General features: G+C 33.7%; 1 protein-coding gene across 3 annotated transcripts in view; it reads left to right on the top strand.

The window, feature by feature from the left end:
- Elp4 (elongator acetyltransferase complex subunit 4) overlaps window positions 1-13,119 on the top strand; it is a 257,694-nt gene that overhangs the window by 69,575 nt on the left and 175,000 nt on the right. The gene's annotated exons all lie outside the window — the stretch shown is intronic.

Below are 13,119 nucleotides of genomic sequence, written 5' to 3'. Positions count from 1 at the left end.
ATGTAGATATTTAATAGACAGGAAATTGTGAACTGAAATGACTTTAAAATCATATTCTTTTTTCTAGAATTAAATTGGGAGAATTTAGTGAGGACTGTTCTTCTTATTAAATCTGTTTCGAAAAGTGTTCTTCACTTTCTAATGGGGTTAGATAATTAGTATAGGCTAAAGACTTGGCAAACATGAGACTTTAATGTTGTTTTAGTATTAATAGCTAACATCAATGAATGATTACAATGTGTCAGTCACACTACTACATACTTTACTTCTATTATCTTGTATAGCCCTTGTATTAACCCTATAAAAGCATGTATTCCTGTTTTCCAGAAAATATTGAAAATCTCAGAAGTGATTTATCTGAGGCTTAATTATTAAGTGATAGAAACAGGACTAATCTGTCAGATCTATCCCTTTCTTTTTGCTTTATTACTTCATAAGATTTTGGTTCCTTTCACTTTTAACTTTTTGTATTATGGAGGAAAGAGTACTGAGAAAGGATTGGGGAGGAGGGGTGTGTTCTGATGCTGAGTTCATTCTACTGTTAGCCTTGAGCACATCTCATGAATTCATTGAAAATCAATATCCTCATGGAAAAATTGGGAGTGAGGAAAAAGGGAAACACCACCTACTCTACCTGTATCAGTAATTTTTTGTTAAGTTGGAATGACTATATTGCTCTTACTAGGTCTCAACTTTTGCCACAAACTGAACCAAACATGCATATACCTGCAGGCTTGGGAAATAGGTCAAAATAACTTGTCCATAATTTCTCAAATGGCAAATGGTAGAACTCGGATTCAAAGTTAATTCTCCCTGACTCCAGATTCTTTTTTTTTTTTAAACAAGCAACCAAAACTTATTTTATTATGGAAAATTCTCTAAAGTCTCTCTTTGAAGAAGGAGTGATATCATAAGGAAGAATTATTATTGAAAACAAAGCAGTACTTTGGAAAAAGATTGCAGAAAGATCTACCATTTCTTGTAATTGGTGGAACTCATAATTGTGTAATTCAAAAGAGAATGTCTATAAATAAACTTTCTTTGACTGTAAAACCAGAATGTGCTTCAATAATGTACTTAATTTAAATTGGAAGCAAACATTTTTTTTTCTTTAATTAGAATTTGTCAATGCTTTGTTCCTCAGAAATCAGTTTGATCTTGGGAGCTTTTCATGAATGTTAAAGATAGTTCTCCTGGGTCCCTTCCTTCTTTTAGGTTGAATTTTTGTGATTGCCTGTATATTATATTCTTAATTCAGTTCTTTTTTGTTTTGTTGTTCTAATTAGTTATACATGACAGTAGAATGCGTTTTGACACATCATACATAAATAGAGTATAACTTCTCATTTTTCTGGCTATAAAAGATATAGAATCACACTGGTCATATAATCATATATGCACATAGGGTATATCTGATTCATTCTCCTATCCTTCCTACACCTATCCCCCATCCCCCATTCACCCCCTCTCTCCAATTCAAAGTATCTCTATTCTTCCCTAGCTCCACCCCCCACCTTGGGAATTAGCATTCACATATCAGAGAGAACATTCAGCCTTTGGTTTTCTGGGATTGACCTATTTCACTTAACATGATATTCTTGAGCTCCATCCATTTGCCATAATTTCATTCTTCTTGAAGGCTGAGTACTATTCCATTGTGTATATATACCACATTTTCTTTATCCATTCATCTGTTGAAAGGCATCTAGGTTGGCTCCATAGCTTGACTATTGTGAGTTAGGGGGTTTTAAAAATTGATGTGGTTGTGTCACTGTAGTATGCTGATTTTACGTCATTTGGGTATAAACCAAGGACTGGGATAGCTGGTCAAATGGTGGTTCCATTCCAAGTTTTCTAAGGAATCTCCATACAGCTTTCCATAATGGTTGCACCAATTTGCAGTGCCACCAAAAATGTATGAGTGTACCCTTTACCTCCCATCCTCGCCAACATTTATTGTTGCTTATATTCTTGATTTATTGCCATTCTGACTGGAGTGAGATGAAAGTGTAGTTTTGATTTCATTTCTGTAATTACTAGAGATGTTGAACATTGTTTCATATATTTGTTGATTGATTATAATTCTTCTGTGAAGTATCTGTTCAGTTCCTTGGCCCATTTTTTGATTGGGTTATTTGGGTTTTTGATGTTAAGTTTTTTGAGTTCTTTATATATCCTAGAGATTAGTACTCTATCTGATGTGCATGTGGTAAAGATTTTATCTTATTCTATAGGCTACTTTTTCACATTATTGTTTCCTTTGCTGAGAAGAAGCTTTTTAGTTTGAATCCATCCCATTTATTGATTCTTTATTTTATTTCTTTTGCTTTAGGGGTCTTGTTAAGGAAGTCAGTTTGTAAGCCAACATGATGAAGATTTAGGCCTACTTTTTCATCTGTTAGGTGCAGGATCTCTGTTCTAGTGCCTAAGTCTTTGATCTACTTTTGAGTTGAGTATTATGCAGGATGAGAAATAAGGATTTAATTTCATTTTACTGCATATGGATTTCCAGTTTTCCCAGTACCATTTTTTGAAGAGGCTATCTCCAATGTATGTTTTTGGTACCTTTGTCTAATATAAGAAAACCATATTTATGTTGTCTCTGTGTCCTCTATTCTGTACCATTGGTCTACACGACTATTTTGGTGCCAATACCATGCTGTCTTTGTTACTATAGTTTTATAGTATAGGTTAAGGTCTGGTATTATGATGCCTCCTGCTTCACTCTTCTTGCTACGTATTGCTTTGGCTATTCTGGGTCTCTTATTTTTCCAAATGAATTTTATGATTGCTTTTTTCTAATTCTATTAAGAATGTCATTAGGATTTTAATAAGAAATGCATTAAATCTGTATTATGCTTTTGGTAGTATGGGCATTTTGACAATATTAATTCTGCCTATCTAGGAACTTAGGAAATCTTTCCATCTTGTAAGTTTCTCTTCAATTTCTTTCTTTAGTGTTCTATAGTTTTCATTGTAGAGGTCTTTCACTTCTTTTGTTAAATTGATTCCCAAGTTTTTTTTTGTTGTTGTTGTTGGTTGGTTTGTTTGTTTTCTTTTGAAGCTATTGTGAATGGGGTAGTTTTCCTAATTTCTCTTTCAGTGGATTCATCACTGATGTATAGGAATGCATTTGATTTATGGGTGTTCGTTTTATATCCTGTTACTTTGCTGAATTCATTTATGAGTTTTAGAAGTTTTCTGGTGGAATTTTTTGGATCTTCTAAATATAGAATCATGTCATCAGCAAATAGAGATAGTTTGATTTCTTTTCCTACTCATCCCTTTAATTTCTTTCTTCTGTCTAATTGCTCTGGCTATAAGGACGATATTGAATAGAAGTGGTGAAATAGGGGATAGGGATATAGCTTAGTTGGTATAGTGCTTGCCTCACATGCACAGGCTCTGGGTTCAATCCCCAGCACCAAAAAAAAAAAAAAAAAGGTGAAAAAGGCATCCTTGTCTCGTTCCAGTTTTTAGAGGAAATGCTTTCTCAATTTTTTTTCTGTTCAGATTGATGTTGGCTTTGGGTTTAGCATATTAGCTTTTACAATGTTGAGTTATGTTCCTACTATCCCTAGTTTTTCTAGTATTTTAAACATGAAGGGGTGCTGTATTTTGTCAAATGCTTTTTTGCATCTATTGAGATGATCATATAATTCTTGTCTTCAAGTCTATTGATGTGATGAATTATATTTATTGATTTCTGTATGTTGAACCAACCTTGTATCTCTGGGATGAACTCCCCTTGATCGTGGTGCACTATCTTCTTAATATATTTTTGTATGTGATGTGCCAGAATTATATTGAGGATTTTTGCATCTGTGTTCATCAGAGATATTGGTCTGAAGTTTTCTTTCCTTGATATGTCTTTGTCCGATTTGGGTATCAAGGTGATACTAGCTTCAAAGAATGAGTTTGGAAGGCTTCCCTCCTTTTCTATTTCCTGGAATAATTTGAAGAATATTGGTGTTAATTCTGCTTTGAAGGTCTTGTAGAACCCGGCTGAGAATCTGCCTGACTTCAAATTCTGTGTTAGTAATAGAAATACTGCCTCCAGTCATGGAGTGCTTAGGTAAATAAATGTAAAACATGGACTGGGGATGTAGCTCAGTAGTAGAGGAATTACCTAGTATGTATGAGGCCCTGGGATCAATCTCCAGCAACACAAAGGGAAAAAGAAAAGTAAAATGTGCAATAAGTATAATATAATTAAACAACAAAATATACAGTGTAACTTTTGTATTTTAAAACATATATTTTAAGATTAAAACTTTTTTATGTTAGAAAGTATAAAGTTTTTTGTTCATTCATTCAACAACTAAAGAAAGAAAGCAATTAACTTTGGTCAAATACACTATCAGGGTTTGACCATGGCTGATTTTATATAATTCTCTCAACAACACTTGGAAAAAAGTAATACTATCTCCATTTTATAGGTAACTTGAAGTGGAGATGCTAACTTAACTTTCTCACCATTGTAGACTATAAATGACTAAGCTAATACCCAAAGCCTAGTTTCTAAAATACCAGTTCCATACTGCCTCCATTTACTAAAGCAATAAATGTTCAGCCCACCAAGCTGGTGCCAGAAAAATTATGCCTTGATTAGCTGCAAGGATAGATGCCAATAGACTTTAAAATATACATTTTCTGAACTTTTTTTTTTTTTTGAGAACTAGCAGTTTTGCACAGAATAGGAAAATTTATAGATTTTAATTATCAAGGCAGTATTTCATTTCATAGTAGTTAACTGATAATTCATTTATTTCATATTAAACTTAAATGCTTAATTAAATGTAATTAAACTTTAAACATGTAATTAAATTAATTTTGAAAATGGGTGCTTTACCATGTGAGATTTATTTTAATTTATGAAAAGCGTGTACTCATTTCACTAAAATGAACTTAACTGGTTCATTTCTAAAACAATAAAGCTAAGCCTTATAGTTGTCTGTACTTTTCCTATAATTAAGACTAGAGGATATAGCTGTGTCCTACTATCAAATGTAAGGATATAATATATAATTTCATAATTTCTAAAGGCACCATTGATAGCATGTATAGATTTTTTTATAGTAAGTGAAACTAAAGGTTATTTGAAATTTGCCATAATTAATTTAAAATTATTGGAGTTTCACCTATGGAAAATGTTCAAACATGCACTTTAAACTTTTAAATTAAAGACTAGGCATAAAAACTTCACATGTATATTATCAAGACAGTTTTGATATTTTATTGTCATAACTCAGATAATCTGAATCACAAAATAATAGATAATAAAGCTGATATTGAGACTAATTCTGTAGTAAAATGTTTTAAAAAATTGATATTGTTTAGATTTAAACTTTGTTAACAAGTCTATCTAAGCACAGTTTGGTTTCCTCACTAGAAAGATATTGCCATTCTTCAGAATTGGGACAATGTCTCAGCTTTCCTGTTGATCAACAAATCTAATATACTGCTTAGTCTCCTACTACTGACTGAATGGTCGTGTCCTTTTCAGTTCTGTGTTGAAGCCCTAACCCCAGGCAGGTGTTATTTGGAAATGGGGCCTTTGGGAGGCAGTTAGGTTTAGAGCAGTCAGGGGGGTGAAGCCCTGTTCTGATGGGATTGGTGGCCTTATGAAAGAGGGAGGCACACTAGAGCTCTCATTCACACCTGGAGTATGCACTAAGGAAACATCCTGTGAGCACATAGCAAGAAGGTTGCTGTCTGCAACCCAAATGGAGGGCACTCATTAGACACCAACCCAGCTAGCACCTTGATCTTGCACTTCCAGGCTCCAGGAGTATGAGAAAATAAATTCCTATAATTTAAATAACCTAGTCTATGGCAACCTATGTTGATCTGTGGTGTTATATCTGTCTTAATCTGTGTTGTTGTAACAAAATATCTAGGATTATTTCATTTATAAAAAACAGAAATATTTTCTCACAGTTCTAGAGGCCACAAAGTCCAAGGCATTGGCAAGTTCAATTGTCCGGTGAGGGCTACTTTTTACAAGATGGCATCTATTGCTCTATCCTTTGGAGGAGAAATACTGTGTTCTTGTATGGTGGAAGGTGGAAGGACAGTCTGTCCAAATGCTGCAAGAAGACTCCTTTATAAGGACCTAGATCATTTTTAGGAAGGAGGGGTCCTTCTGGCCTAATTGCCTCTTATAGGCCCTACCTCTTAATACTGTCCCATTTGTAACACTTGATTTTTTTTTAAAAGGGCACATTCAAACCATCACAGAACCTGAGTTGACTAATATACCTGTTATTTTTAATTACAGGTACTCTTAAGTCTTGAAGGTTGAGTTTGCATATAATTGGTAGTAGGTAGAATGAATTTATTTTTATATGTTTCTTTGAATTTCAAGTTTATTTTTATGTATTTATCCAAACAATAACGAGTAATTTCTTGTATTAGCGAAGTTTTGTACAGGTTAAATTGAATGAACTAAATTCTGAGAAAACCAGTTTATCTTTCTAGGGGAATTTTTAGTACAAAATCAATGGAAAGAGGATGAAAATATTACTTAATATTTTAGAAGTCATTCTAAAATTCCATTTCTTTTCCTCCCACATTTCCTTACCAGCTTAAATGGAACCTCACTCAGACTTCTGTGATATTTTCCTAGACCAGGTGTGGTTGTGCTCTCCATTTATTCCTACTTAGTTTCATTAATACTTCTGTCAAGTCACTTATCACATTACACTATATAACTATTTGTCTTTCTAGGAATTCTCTTCCCCCTCAAGCATTGTAAATCATTGAGGGAAAGGGTTTTGCTTTCTTCAATTTAGAACACAGATGTACAGTTGATAGTTGATGAATTAATACATTGATGCATAAAACAGTAATAACTCAGATAACTTTTGTGAGGCAAAACCAGTAACTGAAATCAGCCAAGTAAGAGTATATTTTATTTCAAAAATACAAATCTCTTAAATGGATAAACAGAGAACCATAGAGTGTTTAAAAGTTGTAAATAGAAAATTCACACTGAAGAGAAAGGAGTTAAAGAAGAAAGCTTCTAGCCAAGACTAAAAATTCAGAAGTCATATAGCCATGGATGTATACTACATTAAACTTTATGAAAAGAATATAGTCAATGATATATTAATACAAAACTCAGAACTGATAGAAATGCACATGGAAATGTGAAGAGAGATTTTTCTTTTTATATATTCTTTTTCCAATTTTTTATTTATATATGACAGCAGAATTCATTACAATTCTGTTTTTGCATTATAATTCTTATTACACATATATACCACAATTTTTCATAAAGTATGTTGACACCAAATTCGTGTCTGCATACATGTACTTTGGATAATGATGTCCATCACATTCCACCATCCTTGCTAATCCCCTGCCCCCTCCTTTTTCTCCCACCCCTCCTCCCTGTGTAGAATTCATCTATTCCTCTCATGCTCCCCTTCCCTACTCTACTATGAGTCAGTCTCCTTATATTGGAGAAAACATTGTGTAAAGTAAAAAATAGTATCTGAAAATTTGAAGAGAGAACTTTTGTCCTGACCTTCTCTGTGACCCATGAAAAGAAATTATCTGAATCCATGTTTGCTTTTCATTTTTTCTCCCTTCTTTTCTTTAAGGGGAACATCAGGCACAGAGAGTTTGGTGGCTTATCCTACATCTCTAGAGATGCATGGTGTGCTATCTTCATTGTTATTTATGGTTTTTGTTTTATTACTTCCCACCTTAGTCACCTATCCTGAGTCCAAGTATCTTCTCCATAAGAATGTTCTCTCCTGCTTACTTATGTCCTTCCAAATTTCTCTTTCCTTCAGTAAACTAATCTTTGACCTCTGACTCTCTTTCCCTCTCCTTCTCTCCATACATATTATCTATCATCAAGTCCTGTCAGCTAAATCTTCAAAATATATGTAGATATTACTTTATAACCTTTACCTTTAACATGCTAGCCAACATCACCCACACTTCTTACCAAAATTCCTGGGATAGCCCCTAATTGGTGTTAGTCTTAGCTCCTTGATGACTCCTGTTTTTCCAAAAAATATTCCTAGGGAACCTTCTAATATGGCATTATTCAATTGAACTTTTTGCAGTAGTGGAAATGCTTGATACCTGTGCTAAAAATCATAGCAGCTACTAGCCATGTGTAACTAATGAGTACTTCAATGTGACTGATGAGATTGAGGCACTAATTTTTTTTAATTTTACTTAATTAATTTAAATTTCAGAAGCTGCATGTAACGAAATGCCTACTTTGTTAGATATTCCAATTTTACAACATAACTCAGCTCTTATCACTACTGACTCAAACCCTCCAGTGACATATTGTCTCACAAAAGTAAATCCACATCTAACAGAGATTCTATAAGGCTTTGTTTAGTCTGACTGGTTTCCATCTCTGATCTCATTGATCTCGTTGGGGTTGAGGAGAGGAGAAAAATAGTAACAAGACTGTTTTCCAGTTTACTAATATTAAAACTAAGATAGTGTCATTTACTAAAGTAAGTAAACATATATCCAACAATTCTTACTGAACCCCTTCTCTGAATTTAAACACCTTCTGTGAACCTAAACACCTATTATGAGCCTAGCATTATGCTAAACTCTAGGTTTATTATATTAAATAAATCAGCTGTTATTCTTGCCAATGTATAGCTTACAGACAGTGAGAAAGCATGCAAAATGTAAAAAGTAAACATGTATGCAATTAGGAATTTTGATAAATAATACTAGAAAGAGAAAAAAAAGAACATTCTCCATGGACTACTACCTAAGCAGGAGGACAGGCAGTAGGGATACTTTGGTTGTGTTCAGGTAAGGCCCTTCTGAAGCTGAGACCTAAAGAATGAGAAGAAGACACTTATGAAAAGAGCACTAGCCCAAGAAGTATTCTTGGCAGAGGGAACAGCAGATATGCTAAGAAAGGAAAGAATTTGTTATGTTCAAGGACCTGAGAGGCTCTTGTGGCTGAAGTAGAATGAGTGATGTGAAGAGCAATATAGAGGATGGGTTCAGAGAGACAGGCAGAAATCACATCACCCTTTTAGGAAATTTCTTTTTGGGGGTAAGAGAAAGAACCATAATTAGAAGGAACTTGGAATGAGAGAAGATTTTTTTTTTTGTTATTGTTCTCTTTTGTTTTATTGAAACATTGATGGGAAAAATTCAATAGACAGGGAATGGATGAACATGTAGACAAAGAAATAGCTTTTTTTCTGAAGATATGAACTGATAATTTATCAGTGAAATAATAGGTGCAATCATCCACTGAGGAATGGACACTTAGCTCTTAGGAGTTTGGGTTCAGTGGGGGAAGATTTAGTTCTTAGACTAGAAGAATACAATAACTATAGAAATATCAAATGTTTATGATAGTACCAGTTTATCAGGCTGGATATCTTTCTTGCATCCGCACTGATTTCTAGGTACAAACGACTGACATTTGCTAAATAAAATCAAAAGAAGTAAGAGCAAATGGTAGAAGACTTACTAATCTTAATAGTGGGGATAAACAGAGCATAAGATGTTTATATTAGAACTATAAATCTGATGGAAGGTCTTCAATTAACTTAGAAGAAAATTCCAGGAGCTTGGTAAAGACAGCCACTTAAAAGGATTGGCTAGATATAAAAGAAACATGGGTTCATTTGTTTGTTTTGTTTTTCTGGAAAGTAGAGTAGAAAGGGAATTTCAGTTATCCTTTGGAGGCTAATGGGCACTGTTGCTCTTAGTAAGGTCTAAGACTGATGGTAGCTGCAAAAATTGTAGTAGTGACTGCAGACGGAAAACTCTGCTTTTTCTGCTAAGAGACCTGGGGCAGTTACTGGGTTTAGCATCCAAGATATAATGGAGTGAAAAAGCCGATTACATAACTAGGATAAATAGCCCAATCCTATTCACATAAAGTTTTATATAGCTTATCCCAAATGCTTTTTCAAGATAACACTAATTCAAGATATTACTTTAGACTCCAGAAACTTAGTAATATGCTGACAAACAAGTTCATGAAAGACTGTAAACTAAATCCTCTTAGATGATCTGAGAGATTCACAGAATACATTAGTTTTTGAAAGACTATAAGAGAAACGCCAAAATTAAATATATAAATATATAGTTGTAACTCTATTTACATATGTTCACTAGTAAAATACTCTTCTTTTCAGAATAATAAGCACACCTCTTAGCATCCAATTGTAGTTTTTCTCAGTACAAGAAAGGACTGGTAGAAAGATACATCTGACAGGATGTTAACCAAAATGCTAATAGTGTTTGCCTGTGGATAGGGGATTTTCTGTACTTTTTAAATGTGTTTATGGATTTGAATTTAAATGATAAAACGCACCATTTTTATAAGGGAAAGGATCTCAAATTCATGTACCTAATCATTTGGAGATAATAATGTGAAATTCTTTCCTCATCTCATATCAAACTACATTTCCAAAGAACTAGAGATTGTAATATAATGAATGAACTTATAAGAGTAATAGAATAAAATACGAGGGAATATCTTAAACTCTTGGAATAAGGACATAACAAGTATATTTAATATTCAGATCCAAATACTATTCTCCATTCAAAGAAACTGGGATTCTAAAGAAATGCTTAACTGAAAGGAAAGAAAAGGATATACCTAGGACATCTTTTTATTTTTTTTAAACACCCAGAATTTATTCACTAGGCCTTATTTTGTATGGTAAAGACAAAAATTTGATTTTGTGATAGGAAGCATTATCGTGTTTTTTAAATTATAAATCTGCAGTTTCCACTATATACGCACATGCACTCATCCTAACTGAAAATATTCATTCTTTCTTTACCTTCTTTTAGGGGATATTAGGTTCTTTCCTCCAGTCTAAAATATGTCAATATGCTGTATCCTGTTTGAACTACTTTCTTTTTTTTATTAATTTTGTTATATGTGACAACAGAATGCATTACAATTCATATTACACATATAGAGTACAATTTTTCATATCTCTGGTTGTACACAAAGTAGAGTCGCATCCTTCATGTCTTCATACATTTACTTAGGGTAATAATGACCATCATATAGAGGGGTAGGGCATCTTTTTATGTTTAGAATAAGTGCTTAAAGATTCATACAGCAAGGAAAAGGACATAGAAGGTAGTTCAAAAGCACTCTTGCTGGCCAAACTGCAGAAAATTCAAGCTTCACAATAATGATAATAATAAATTACATCTCATTTCATAACATAGGAAGTTATAAGTACATATTGATATAAATAAATGAAGTAATTGAAAGTTTGCTATGGAAGAAGATATTTAAATAGCCTCAAAATATCTCCCCATAAAATATGTATTAACTACAAAGGGGAAAAAAATATATAGTGAATCCTAGCAGATATAACCTTAAGTTAACATCGCTAATAATGGAGTAAATCAAAATCATTTATCACCTGACTCATATGTCATGAGAAAAAAGTCAGCAATATTTTTTATATTATTACCAAAAATGCATAATTTAAATCTAATATGAGAAATAACCTAGCCTGTATTTTGATGCAGACGTAAAAGTGTCAAACTCATTAAAGTCAAGGTAAATTGAAGGAACATTCAGACTGAAGAAAGACTGAAGAGATGTGACAGCGGAATGCAGCACATGATTCTGAACTGAGTGCTTTTGCTACATAGGATGATATGGTTAGAGTAAATGTTTAAATTTGAATGAAGTCTTGAATGAAGTCTGAGGATTAGGTGTTAGTATCAATTTTCTAATTATAACAATAGGTTAAGTCAACAGGCTTATACTTGTTATTATGGCTTGTGGAAGAATGTCCTTGTTTTTAGGAATCACACCCTAAATAATTTAGAAGTGATAGGTCATCATGTCAACAGCTTACTTGCAAGTGGAATAGGAATAAAAGTTCTTTCTCCTATACTTGTTCTATATCTTCTTTAAATTTGAGATTGTTTCAGAATTTTTTTTTGTCTTTTTTAATTATTATTAGTTGTCCAAAACATTACAAAGCTCTTGACATATCATATTTCATACATTTGATTCAAGAGGGTTTTACCCCATATACAGATTGCAGAATCACATCGGTTATACATCCACGTTTTTACATACTGCCATACTAGTGTCTGTTGTATTCTGCTACCTTTCCTATCCCCTACTATCCCCCTCCCCTCCCCTCCCATCTTCCCTCTCTACCCCATCTGCTGTTGTTTAATTCTCTCCCTTGTCCCCCCCCCCATTTCCCCTCACAACCTCTTATATGTAATTTTGTGTAACAATGAGGGTCTCCTTCTATTTCCATACAATTTCCCTTCTCTCTCCCTTTCCCTCCCACCACTCGTCTCTGTTTAATGTTAATCTTTTCCTCATGCTCTTCCTCCCTGCTCTGTTCTTAGTTGCTCTCCTTATATCAAAGAAGACATTTGGCATTTGTTTTTTAAGGATTGGCTAGCTTCACTTAGCATAATCTGCTCTAATGCCATCCATTTCCTTGCAAATTCCATGATTTTGTCATTTTTCAGTGCTGAGTAATACTCCATTGTTTATAAATGCCAGATTTTTTTTTATCCATTCATCTATTGAAAGGCATCTGGGTTGGTTCCACAGTCTAGCTATTGTGAATTGTGCTGCTATGATCATTGATGTGGCAGTATCCCTATAGCACGCTCTTTTAAGGTCCTCAGGGAATAGTCCGAGAAGGGCAATAGCTGGGTCAAATGGTGGTTCCATTCCCAGCTTTCCCAGGAATCTCCATACTGCTTTCCAAATTGTCCACACCAATTTGCAGTCCCACCAGCAATGTACAAGTGTACCCTTTTCCCCACATCCTCGCTGTTTCAGAATTTTTTAAAATTATAAAAATATTTATATAATTCAGTGAATTCAGACCATCATTAAATTGGTAAGTAAAACTTCATACCCAAAACAAAATGAGCAAAATTATCAACTTTTCTAAGAACTAAATGTAGTAACTAGTGTGCTAAGAATAGTACTTAACAGAGAAACAGTTTTCAATAATTGTGGAGAATAGTCAAGGAAAACATAGGTTATAAAAGCAAAAATAGACAAATGGTCAAATGCCGAATGTTTTCTCTAAGGAGGCTGATTCATAGTGGAGTAGGTAGGGGAGAGCATGGGAGGAATAAACGAACTCC

The sequence above is a fragment of the Marmota monax genome, unplaced genomic scaffold (assembly GCF_021218885.2).
Source record: "Marmota monax isolate L192 unplaced genomic scaffold, Marmota_monax_Labrador192_F-V1.1 WCK01_AAM20220418_F8-fsc00135, whole genome shotgun sequence".
Taxonomy (NCBI): Eukaryota; Metazoa; Chordata; class Mammalia; order Rodentia; family Sciuridae; genus Marmota; species Marmota monax.
This window is presented reverse-complemented; position numbering and strand designations above follow the sequence as displayed.